Below are 12,112 nucleotides of genomic sequence, written 5' to 3'. Positions count from 1 at the left end.
CTATTTGCCATTGCTGTCGGTGACAGATAATCCGAATTTTCAAAGACTTGCTTAAGTGGTTGATCACATACTGAGTATTCTCAGTAAATTTCTAGAAATGTAAGCAAGATTGCCTGCAAGTTTTCTAGCAAGACGTCTTTTCCTAGACCTTCAACCCTTTACTTACGCCAGGCATTTGGATTATAGAGCTGGGGATACACGTGCAGAAGAAAACATAGTTGTTCTTTGTAGAGCTGCTTCCTCTTGACGTTGCCTGCGTGTCTGATGCTGCAGCTAGCTGGCAAGTGAATCTCACACACGGCAGTGAGGAAGGCTTTCCAATTACATTAGAGTAGTGGTAGCCTTAGTAAATTCTTTTTTTTCTCCATCACAGGTGATATTTCCTAGTCATCTTCTTTCCCACTGAGGAAAAAAAAAAAAAAAAGAACCCAACCCTTAAAACTGTCACTGTACTCTAATATCCCATTTAAAGAAACAACATGGCATTGTGGGCAGTCAGGGGAAATTGTTTTATTTAGCTTCTTGGAAAATATTTTGGCAAACTTTACACTAGAAAAATTTGTATTGTCAAAGTATCTTGATTTCACAACAGAATCCAAAAGATCTTGCAATAACCGAACAGCAGCTTTTCTTTGTAATACCAGGAAATCCTATTTTTAATATAGATAGGTGCAGATTGTGGGAATTTAGTCAGTGATGTTGAATTGATGGTGCCAAAATGACCGTCTAAGCATCTGATAGTAAGTGCAAAATTACTGTACTTAGTGGAAGCTACCACCATATAAGCAACACATGATCTAGTTAATCTGACAGGGAATGGCATAGAATCAAAGAAACTTCTGCTTGACCATGTACCAGTGTTTTGTCACAGACACCAAACCTGAAAAATCCTATACTTTTAACCAGCTTTCTTTTTCGCGCAGTTTCTGGCATCCCAGAAATAATCTCGTAATTAGTACCAAATCCAATTCCGTTGCCTTGCTGATGCCTTTTTCCTAAAACAGCAAAGGCAAAGCATATTCAAAAAGAAAATGGTGTCAGTGGCAGCTTTGCTTAGCTTCCAGTAACTACATTCCCTTTCCTTCACTGAGCGTCATTTATTTACTAAACCTGCCAGGGATCGTGATCCGATCACATGAAAAGGGAGGCGTTTTTCCCCGGCACACCTTTGTAGAAGCAGTGTTGGTACCTAATGTTTTGAGCTCCCTCTGCTGGTCTTGTAACAGCAAATTAAAAATCCCTCACCGAAGAGTTAAGATGGGACAAAGATGGGGCAATATTGAAACAGCCTTGTAAAAATACTTTTTTTTTTTTTTTCCCCACTAAACACTCTCTTAAAAGGAGACTGATTTCAAATTAAAGTAGCCAAACTATTTAGCCAGTAATCTTCTGCCACAATGACTTTATCCTTAGATCTTTGCCCACAATCCATAGATATGTTTGTAACTGGCCGTGTAGTAATGCAAAGCTGTTGATTTAAAGTATATCAGAATACTGATTTTTTTTTTTGTCTCGATTTTCAAATGAGATTCAAGGTCAGTGTATAAATATATAATTTTGTTTAAAAACTCTTCTTTTAGCTAAATGACTTCTGAAAGAAACCTGTACTTTATGTATGGCAATTGTCTCTGTGCTCTGCGCATAAGTATCAACAAGAAAAAGGTGGTGGTTATTCTGTGATACCAAATGGAGAGAAGGCCACAGCTGTTTGTCAATTATTTGAACATCACGTGGCTGCTTACGCACTTGTGGCCCCTTTGCACACTGACTCACAAGACCTTTGACTCTTTAATAGATCCTCCAGTATTGTTGCTTCGAGGCTATCCACTGAGAACTCTGATATTAACTCTTCTTAAAAGAAATGTCCAAAATCCATTCCCTCTAGCACAGAATCCCCAAGTCTTGCATATTTAAACTAGGTTAGACTGCTATATATGTATATCCATATTAGGTGATACTTATAAACACTTCTCAGCCCTTTCGTTTCAGCACTGCAATTTCCTTGAGGTTTGTGGTTTGTTGTTTGTTTTTTTTTGGGCGGGGGTGTGTGCCTGATTAGCGATTCTACAGAGAAAAACAGAGCAATGTGTTCTAGTAACACAGTAAAACTTCAGAAAGAGGTCCCTTTCCAAAAAAGCTTTCAGGTGTTGTTCGTGAAATGATTTACAGTGTGCCACAAGGTGTATGAGAAAGGAAACAAAATCTCTGTATTCATTAATACTGTAACAGGTTTCATGTGTGTAGTTGACTGTTAGCTTTGCCAATTTCTGTCTTGGTTTTTTTGTTATTCTTTGTTTTCCCGCCCCCCCTTCTCCAGCTGCTCCGTCTGGGGACTCCCTCCTGCCTGGCCGCCGGAGCCCAGCCCAGGGACCTGGGGGCTCTGCCCCGGCTGAGGGATGTGGCTACCACTCTCCTGTTTGCAGGTTCAACCCGTAGCGAAGCTGAGCACGTGTCCCAGACGTACACAGGCAGAGGACACTGACCTGCAGCCCTGCTCCAGCTGCCGGTGCGGAGCCCCTCACTCGCCTCGCTCTCGCTAGTCCCCCCAAGGAGCCGGTTTTCAGGACGCACGCCATTCCCGCCCCAGCGGCTGGAGGTTGAAGACCCCTACGCCGGTAGCTGACACCGTACCCCTGGTCTGACTCCAGGAGCTGGCATCAAATCCACTCTTGCACACACAGCTCTCGCCAGCAGCTGGCACTTAGTCCTTGCCGTCCACAGACACACAGGATAGAGAATGAGATTACACAGAGAAATGAATAGTTAAGAAAAGGTTTAGTAAGAAGATACAAGAAGACAGGACAGACTGCAGTGACTGTGCACAGGGCTCAGCCAGACAAGCGTACGGACTGGCCCTGTTTCACATGCAACCAGCCCCTTTTCTACCCTTTTGTCTGCCCCCCTCTTTGCTCCTTCCTGCTTCCCCTTCTCTCCGCGCATCCTCTCGCGGGTTTGCACAGCTCGGTTGATTCCTCAACGCCTCCCAGCTGGGCGGCTGGGATCCCCCTGGTTCCCGATCTTAATCAGTTGCAAATTCCAGGTTGGGACTTCCCAGTCCTGGGAGTGGTGCCTGTAGTTTCCTGAGAGCCCATCGATCAGCGTGAGTGGCGAGGTTTCTCTTGTCAGGTCTGTGTCTCTGTATACTTTGTTTCTGGTTTTCCTCTTTTCCCTTCAATTTCCTAATTGACAAAAAGTCCCTGATCGGATAACCTTGCTGGAATAGCTCTTGGACCAGATACCCTTAAAGGAGCTGACACTCTCCTTCCACATAACCTTACATTGAGAAGATGATTCATTTCATAATATAAAAAAAAAAACAAACCAAACCACATATACTGAGCTCCCAAATGTCTAGACATTTGAGGGAAGTTGTCATGTAAGCATTCCTGGAAAAGGTCTAGCCATGAGACCCTGCTTGACATCCCAAGGAAGGTGCCTGTTGGCATTTTGAGCCAATAGGTCTTTTACACTACACGTAAAATATATGCATAAACTTGCCAGAAAAATTCCTGCTAGGTGAACTGTTTTTGTTTGTTCCCTGGTAGGATCTAAGGCGCTACCCTCCAGTCATCCCCACGGTCGAACCTGTGTGTCCCTGGCTCTGTGTTCTTATGCAACTTGAGAGTTTTTTTGAAAGGCCAGAAGGGGGGAAAAAAAGGGGGGGGGGGATTTCATAGCTCTGTATGATAGCATATCTCTTCCTTCCCACACATGATAAAGATCATGGTGAGCACAGAGTTTCTTATCTTTTTGTGTTGAGGTAAAACACACACAAGAAAGTTCACAGTTGGGAAGCTGAAAAATCTTAAAAGATGTTAGCAGTTTTGTGTCTTTCCCCTATGGGAATGATGATACCTCAAAACTTTTAAATCTTTCCATGAGAGGCTCAGAAAGATTTTTCTTAAATCATCACTTTTCAATAAATGTGTGTGACGTACACACATGCATACATACGCTGGTGCATCTGCCTTCCTCTTGACCATGTTTTCCACTGAAAGATTTTAGGAGTTAGTTTTCTCCTTTGAGTTTACAGGCCCTATTCCTACAAATGAAGCCCCAGAAAAGGTCTATGTTTTTTTCACTGCAGCCCAGTTTGCAGGACTGGGGCCCTGGTCCTTTTTTCTTTTTTTAACTTGTGTTAGCACCAAGGTTGTAAATGTATATAAATGGGATATGATCTAAATTCTCCTTCAAATACACACTTAGATTTGCAGTCCCACTGAGCAACCTGTATGTACGTGCTGTGCTGGCTAGACTATTCTTTGCCCTGGCTGCACCAGTCATTCCTGTCCATACGTGCCCTATATGTTTATAAAAGGAGCAGCATGCACGTCCTCTCATTTCTTCTGAATCTGACTGAGTCATAGCAAATTTCCTTTCATGTCTTCCTAGCAAACTGCCTTATGTTTTTTCGTAAGGCCCTGGTTGACCTCCTAAAAGCTTATTCACTTCCCTGGTATGACCAGTTTTCCCCTCATCTCCCACTTTCTCTTCATACTGATTCTTCCGCACGAGTTCTGTGTGCTGCTCTGAAACTTTGCCTGCCATGTTTCTTGTAGTGGAAGGGGCTCCTCTCCTGCAGAGCCACTGCCGTTTCCTTTACTGCTTTGACAAAGAACATAGAGCATGTGTTGGTATTACCAACCTGGCTCTTCAACTAAAAGGCTGAGCGTGCGAGCGACGATGGTAGCACCTAACAGTCAAGACTAAGGTTTCTGTGGTGCTCTCTCCAGAAACCAGCAAGGAGACTTTCTTCATTCTCTGGGGTGGCCTCAGAGTATCCTGCACCAGAAAGCCGGATCTCACCTGCCCCAGAAGCAGCATGAGATCGCCGACAGTTCCCTCACCTTTGCTGCGTTCTCTATCTCTCTGCCTACAGTGATTACAGGAGAGGGTCACCAGAGCTCTGGGTCCTTTTGTATTACAGCTACAGCTGTGATTTCCTATCTATCTGCTCATGCACGATCAAAGGCAAATGGCTCAAGCAATGCTCCTTGTCCCTGTGTCAGAGGCCATAAAGGAATGCCATTGCCTATACATAAAGCAGTGTCCTTTCTCTAGTCATAGGATCAATCTGTTTATATTGCAGAGAAACTCTACCAAGTCTATACGAGATACTAGAGGTCTGGATGCATCTTTGGCAGAAAGTTGGGTTCTCCCAGTGCCTTCAGCTCTCCTTCTAGATCAGCTGCCACATCAGTTGTCCTTCAGAGACATTCTCAGCCACAAATTTATGTTTTTAAGTGCTGAGGACTTACTATTTGCAGAACATAATATCTAGCAACTGGAATTAAGTGCTTTGTTCAACCAAGGTTTTTCCAGAAAACTATTAAGATCCTGAATCCTACCTCTAGGAAGAAAACCACTTTCTGCCCATACTGTCTATCTGCTCTTTTGCAAAAACTTTCTCATACAGAAGCCGCTGAGATGTAAGCAGAGTTTTTGTTAATGCATCAAATTCATTCAGATGTATTTGCCCTGCAGCCCTTGACTCTAAAGAACTTTTGAGAATAACCTAAAGGGCACAAATCAATACAGTTTTCCCAGCTTTAGTCACCAATTCCCCTTTAGAGTCCCCAAAGTTACCATCCCCAAAGGATATTGCAGTAAATGTCTAATAACACTTGGCAGACTATAATGTTGGACAAATAGATGGCATTTGGTTATGACGTCTATAACTAACTTAAAGCATTACCACTTCCAAACCCATCTTGCCTAGTTCTTTTTCAGGGACCTTACTCAATCTCCTGTTGGAGGAGATTCTCATCAGTAATATTGCTCAGTCTGAGAGGGACAGATTCAGTTCCTGCTCACCTTCAGAGAAGGAGGTGTCACAGTTCCTTTTTCCTGGTTACTTCCTGAAAGAGCGGTGATTTGAGGCTTATTTTAGATCTCGGGAACCTCAGTGCTTTTATCTACATATTTTAAAATTCAGTACAGTTATTCTAGCACCTGTAATCCCTTTCAGTAAAGGGATTAATTCACATCTCTCAGTCTGCAAGCTGCGTATTTTGAGATCGCATCTAGGTCTTGTATCAGAAGTATCTTTGTTTCATAGTGGTCCCAAACCTTTCCTAACTTAGAGTCACATCCCTCTCTTTGTCTTTCCATGAATGCACAGAGTCTTTGGGAGACCCGAACACTGAGTGCTCAGTTCAGGCAGAAGGGGAACAGCTGAATGGGACTGCCGGCTCACAGAGATTCCCCACCTCAGTAAATGACAAACTCAATGTTATCTTGAAAGTCCTGCTCTCTGCTTCACTCCCCTCCCACTCCTTGGTTTGCCGGTTGCATAGCTGCCTTGTTTCCTTGGGAATACGCCTTGCGAGACTGCGTTCTTGATCCCTCTACGCTTTAGAAGACACTTAGGCTGCAACCACTGTGCCTGCAGTTAAAGCCTGCCAAATATTTTTTTCCTCATATCACAGGACATCATATTCAGGGAGTGGTACATAATATCAGCATGTTACAGAGACGGCAAAGTGGAGTGTTATCCCCTTAACCATGCAAAGTAGTATAGCAGTAGTCGACTTTTAGATCTATTTAGCACCCAGAGACTGAGTTTCATTGATGGACTTTGTGAGATTTTTTTTCTTGCCAAACTGGACATTCAGAATTTTTTTTTTCTTTTAAAGCACATTTCACAACTATGGACAACTAAAGACTAAGGTCTTTGCCTCAGAGGTCAATAAAACTTGCAAACTGGTCTCTGCCTGCGTTCAGCCGTTCTGATTTGGAAAAGCCAAGATGTGAATTATCCCCAGGTCTTTTGGCACTAAACGAGGTTAAGTCAGGACAAGAGTGGGCTCTGTGGGTGCCCATAGGGCCCACATAGTTTTGGTATCAGGATCTCATAAGGCTCTCCATGTGAAAAACTGAGTCTCTGTCTTTGCTTCCAGATCTTCTGTCAATTTGCCAGGCCAAATTCTTTGCCTGAATCAGCTTGTACCTTATCACCTGGATGCTGGACAGCTTAGACAAACATAATCATGCAATTCTCCTCCTCTTCCTCCAAAAAAAATTTGCTCAACAGCAGGCAACTGCCCCCCAGAAAAGCCTATAAAGCAAAATAGCTGACGTTCACAGACTGAGGTTCAGTTATGTCCCTATCTGCAATGCTTGTTTCTCTTCCCTTCGGGTTGCAATTTGGAACCTGGAAAACCTCTCATTTTTCTGTAGGAAGTAAACAGAAGTCCTTTGCCAGCTTCTTTGACTTTTCATTCCTCATTCTGTTTAGCTCTCTGCAACTACAAGATGGTTTTTGCAAGGCCTATCTAGACTCTTCCTGTGAAGAACCCAGTTTCTTAACAGGATTTAAACACGGGCTGTCATTTCACAGCACCTAAGCTAACCTACCTGCTGCTTTCACAGTTCCCCAGACCGCAGTTTCACCCTTTGTCTTGTGCCAGAGCTAGTTTCACCAGAGCTCAGTAAACCAGTACGAAAAAAAAAAACCAACAACCCGAACCTGACAAAAGCAAATAGTTTCCTGTTACTTGAAGGCTAAAAGTGATCAAAATGCATAAGGAAAGAGAAGCAGCTGCATGCCCTTAGTCATGCCGCAAGAGGAAACACTTTGAGCAGCTTGTTTCTGCCTTTGTTTGTTTATCATGTCTGCCTTGTTGGCAGCAGTTATTTCCATTAGATGGGCAGGAGAGAGTCAGGCCCTAAAGACAAACCTTGTTAGCTTTTTTTTTTTTCCTTCCTTTTTTTTTTTTTAAAAAAAACCTAATTATCTGAGATCAAATTTCAAATGGAACCTAAGGTAATGCCAGAATTTAATAATCTGGTTTGAGTGAATCTGTATGTTTTCTTCTGAAGTCTTACAAAATTCAAAGCTGTACTTTTGAGCCTTCTCTTACTTCAGGCATGCTTTGTCATAGCCCGAAGACAAGGTGATTTAACCATCCTAGTCTGTGCCCAGAGGAGGATGTCCCAGCAGAAAGCTGCTTTTGAGAACTTTTGAGGGAGCCAAGACAGCGTCTCAAAGTCCGATTAGGAAGCAGTGTTGGCAACATCCATTTGAAATTGCAGTAATAGGTGAGATTCAGAAGGTCGTGTCATAGATCTCCACTTGTGCTTTTCAGTAAAAGCCTTATGGTCTAGTTCAGGCATCAAAGAGGGATGTTGCTAAGGGTAAGGCAATCCTGCAGGCGGAGGTTTGACTTTACAGAAGAGCCGATTTTACAGCTGTCGGACTGGGTGAGTGTTGCTTCTCTTCTACCCCAGCCTCAAGCCTTCATCTCCCAAGTCCTTCCTCACTCCCTTGTGTTGGATCTAGTAACCACATGGTGCCGGGATGCACCGGTTCAACTAACCCCAAGAAGAGTTGTGTCAAATCAGGCAGGCCGGCGGGCTAGACCAGTGCCACGAGCCAGAGAGGGGACGCAGCCTCCTCTTTACAGTACAAGTGACTGGGCGGTCAGCTTGGCTTTTGTTCAGGTAGGAAGCCGGGGATTCTCTCCCAGGCATTTTAATGTAGTCACTGCCTGTATTTGCCCACAATATGAATGTATATGTTAGACAAGAACTCAAAGGAAAAAGACGAGTTATTTACATGCAACTGTTTTGGGACACCTAGGTTTTCTAGAGGTGCTTTTGTAAGTCATCTCCCAGTGCTGCAAGACTTCCATTACCAGAAATAATATTTGATTAGGTAATGTGCCTTAGGGTGCACTCTTCAAAGAAGAATGACCTACGGAATTAATCTGTTTCAACCTCCTACCCTGTCCCCTTGAAAATGCCCACACCAAAAATTGTATCTTCCAAACAATTCTGCATCTGAATGTCAATATTTGAGGAACTTTTTTTTCCTGTCACTGTGATCTTTTTGTTAATACAACTATTTACAACAACAACATGGCCAGGCTTCTTAAATTAATGATCAGTTTCAGACATCAAGACATGCCTTGTCTTAGAAATAGTGATGTGAAAGACAAGTTTATCTATAGCAGATATGGGGTGTTCATCCATCCACATAAGCACATCTCTGTTTCTGCTGCTTGTGTAAACTCCTCTAAGTAGGCATGCCATGCCTAACTGATTATACTTCCTCTCTGTTTCTAGGAGACTATTTCATCACACACTTACTGTAAATGAATTGCTGAAACCGTTGGGTTTTTTTTTTTAATTTAAGCATGCTGACATGCACACATGACAATGGGCTCAAATACATCGGCCTCTATGAAAGGCTATTCTTGTCGCTCAATTCACCAGTAAACATTCTAAATAATGCTCTAATTCAGAATACGCAAACAAGATTAAGGGAGGAAGGTGTTTCTTTTTTTCTTCCTGGTCTCTTGTCTTCTCTCCTTTTGGCAGGCACAAACAGTATAACCAGAGCCTCCTGTGAGTACAGCTTGCTGCTGGGCCTGTGAGTGGGAGAAGACAACCTGCAGAGAGTTTAGTGGGGCCAAGCTCCTACTGTACTGCGTTTGTATTAAATACTAAACAACTGAAAATATTTCCTACCTTTTGCCTGGATATTAACCGCTAACTGATATGTCCTGTGATTAAAAAAAACACTTGCCTGTGCTACAAGATCAAAATGCAAAGCACGACAGCACCAACTTTCCAATTAAACGTCAAAAACTAGCTGGAACACAAAGCAAATCTCTTTACTGGTGTGACATAACTTCCTTAACTCTCTTTTTCACTTTATAAACTTACCTCAGAACAGCTCAAAGAAATAAATAATGTTTTTCCCCTGGGGAGAGGGCTGATCTTTAAAACTTCACTTCGCATGACTCAGGCATTTTCTGGTTGTGTAATGCTGTGGGAATCCCCTTCAGTCACCAGCACAGCCTTCCTCCATGGTGGCACTGAACTAACGAATTCCCAAACTACTGCTCATCTATCTTCTGCTGGAGTTGCTGATTTCCGAGCGACGATGAAGACTATCAGGCGCAGCAAAGAGCTGGCGAGAAGTCAGACTCTTCAAGGTGCCGCCCTGGAAAACCTGTGCCCGCGTGCCTACCTTGTCATGGGCCTCATCAGACCCCCGCTGCCAGAGTCAGCAGAATACCAAGTTCGCAGGCTCACATGCAAACTCAAGCGTTTCTGACACTCCCTGGGGCCGGAGCAGGGTCCAGGCACTGCTGGTAGCTGTGGGTGCTCGTGTCTCCTTGCAGGGTGAAGCCTGTTCTGCCCAGCATTTCCTTCTGAGCGCAGGCATCGCTGCAGCCCAACCGCCGTGATGCCGGCTGGCTGCGCAGCAGTTGGCGCACGTTTTTTCTCCCAGTTGCTTTCCTGGCTCCTCTTTCCCAGTCTTGGATTATTTTTTCCTTTGCTCTCCCTCACCTTTTTCAAGAGGAAGCGTCAGAAATGGATCCTGCAGCAGGTGGAGGACCATAAATGCAGTTGGGAGGGGAGAACAGATATGGCTGCTAAAGAATGACGGGCAGGGAAGAGAGCTGTCACACGGGGGACCAAGACTTAGGTGGCTGCATCCAGGGACAACAGAAAGAGCATAAACAAATGTTTATCAGCTCTTTAGCACCACCCCAATTCACCTCTTTCCATGCACTTTGTGAGTAGATTAAATACCTGTTCCCTCTCTCATACATTCAAAGATAGAGGGTGGTATATATGGCATGTCTGAATGCAAAAATGCAATATAATCTTCATCTCCAATATCAAGATATTAGGAACATTTTTTTCATCTAGTGATTTGTTTTTAACTTTTGAACTATTTGACGGTAGCACCTCTGCCTTTGCAGGTTGGGAATAAGAGCATGGGAAGATAACGAGCTTGATGTCTTCATCCATGTGCTACGCAATGATGTGTCCCATTACAAATCCCTTGTGACTAGACGTGGGCTGCAGAAGGCTTAGTCTGCCAGGTGCTGGGGACCAGAACATTTTGGTTATTGAAAGTCCCAGGGGGAGTGGAACTCTTAAGAGAACCAAGATGTCTTGCTGAATCGGAGATGCCTCTTTACATGGCTAAATACCCTTCCATCTACCTCCAAAAGGACTCAGTTTGCAGATGAGGGTCCAGATCATTCCAGCTTTCTCCCACAAGTAAGTACAGCTACCATAGCAAATTTTGCAGGGGGAGGCTTTGTGTCCGAACAGACCAGTATGGTTTTCCTACAAGATTTCTTTTTTTTTTTAATGTTAGGCCAGTATCAAACAACTCAATTACATTTCTCTTCCAGGAAGAAGATTAAAAATCATAGCAGCAACCACCATGAGTTGGAATTAAAGAGGTAAGAGTTTGAAGAGCTAGCTTTTGTCAAAATGAAGTCTTTAATTTGTTTAAGGCTTGCTGAGGCATAGTTTGAATCGGAGTGGGCTTGCTTGTGTGTATTTACTTTTGTCTCCTATTCTCAGTACATTTGTGTTGGTTTTTGCACATTATTGACATATCTTGCAAGCAACTGTAAGTTCATACTACTCACAATATCAGCAGAGTAAATACCATAGATGAATTTCAGTGCCTGTTAAAAATTTTTGGTCATTTACAAATCAGGGGGAGGGGGAATTCTGCTTTTTTATCTTCTTCCTTCTTTTGGTTTCTTAACTGAGTTAGCCATGGTTCTTTACATGAGATGCCTAGAAGAGAGGTAATGGAGGAACACAAAGGAAGGTGGTTGATTTCCCTCTCAGACCGCTATGGTCCCAAAATTGTTCACCTACCGGTCACTGCCTGATGTATGAGGTGTCCCTGAGTCTTACAATGGGTGCATTTCACCTCTATCTATGTGTTATTTTTGGAGAAATTCCTTATCTTTTGTGCATTCAAATTTTTTTCCTGCTTCTGTGCCAGAAATTTGGCTGCAGGAAAATGACTGTCTTGATATTGATTAGCTGTCTTCTTATAGGTGAGTTGGTTTCAGTTTTACAAGGGTGAACCCAAGTACCCACATATAACAACTGGCAAGGCTGGGATTTTAGAGTAGTAAATAGTTTGCACTGGTGAAATATCCCCAAAACTACTTACTATGTCAATCTATTGCAGTTATGTGCCATGATGAATTTTCTTTTTTTCTACACGTAAGACTTCTCAGTAATTTTAAGAGCCTGTAACTTGCAGTGACAGATGGAGCAATTTCTCCCCTGAAATGTATTTCCTTCTACCTTCACTTGCTACTTTTCACTTTCTCATGTT

This window comes from Platalea leucorodia (assembly GCF_965183815.1).
Source record: "Platalea leucorodia genome assembly, chromosome: 2".
Taxonomy (NCBI): domain Eukaryota; kingdom Metazoa; phylum Chordata; class Aves; order Pelecaniformes; family Threskiornithidae; genus Platalea; species Platalea leucorodia.
This window is presented reverse-complemented; position numbering follows the sequence as displayed.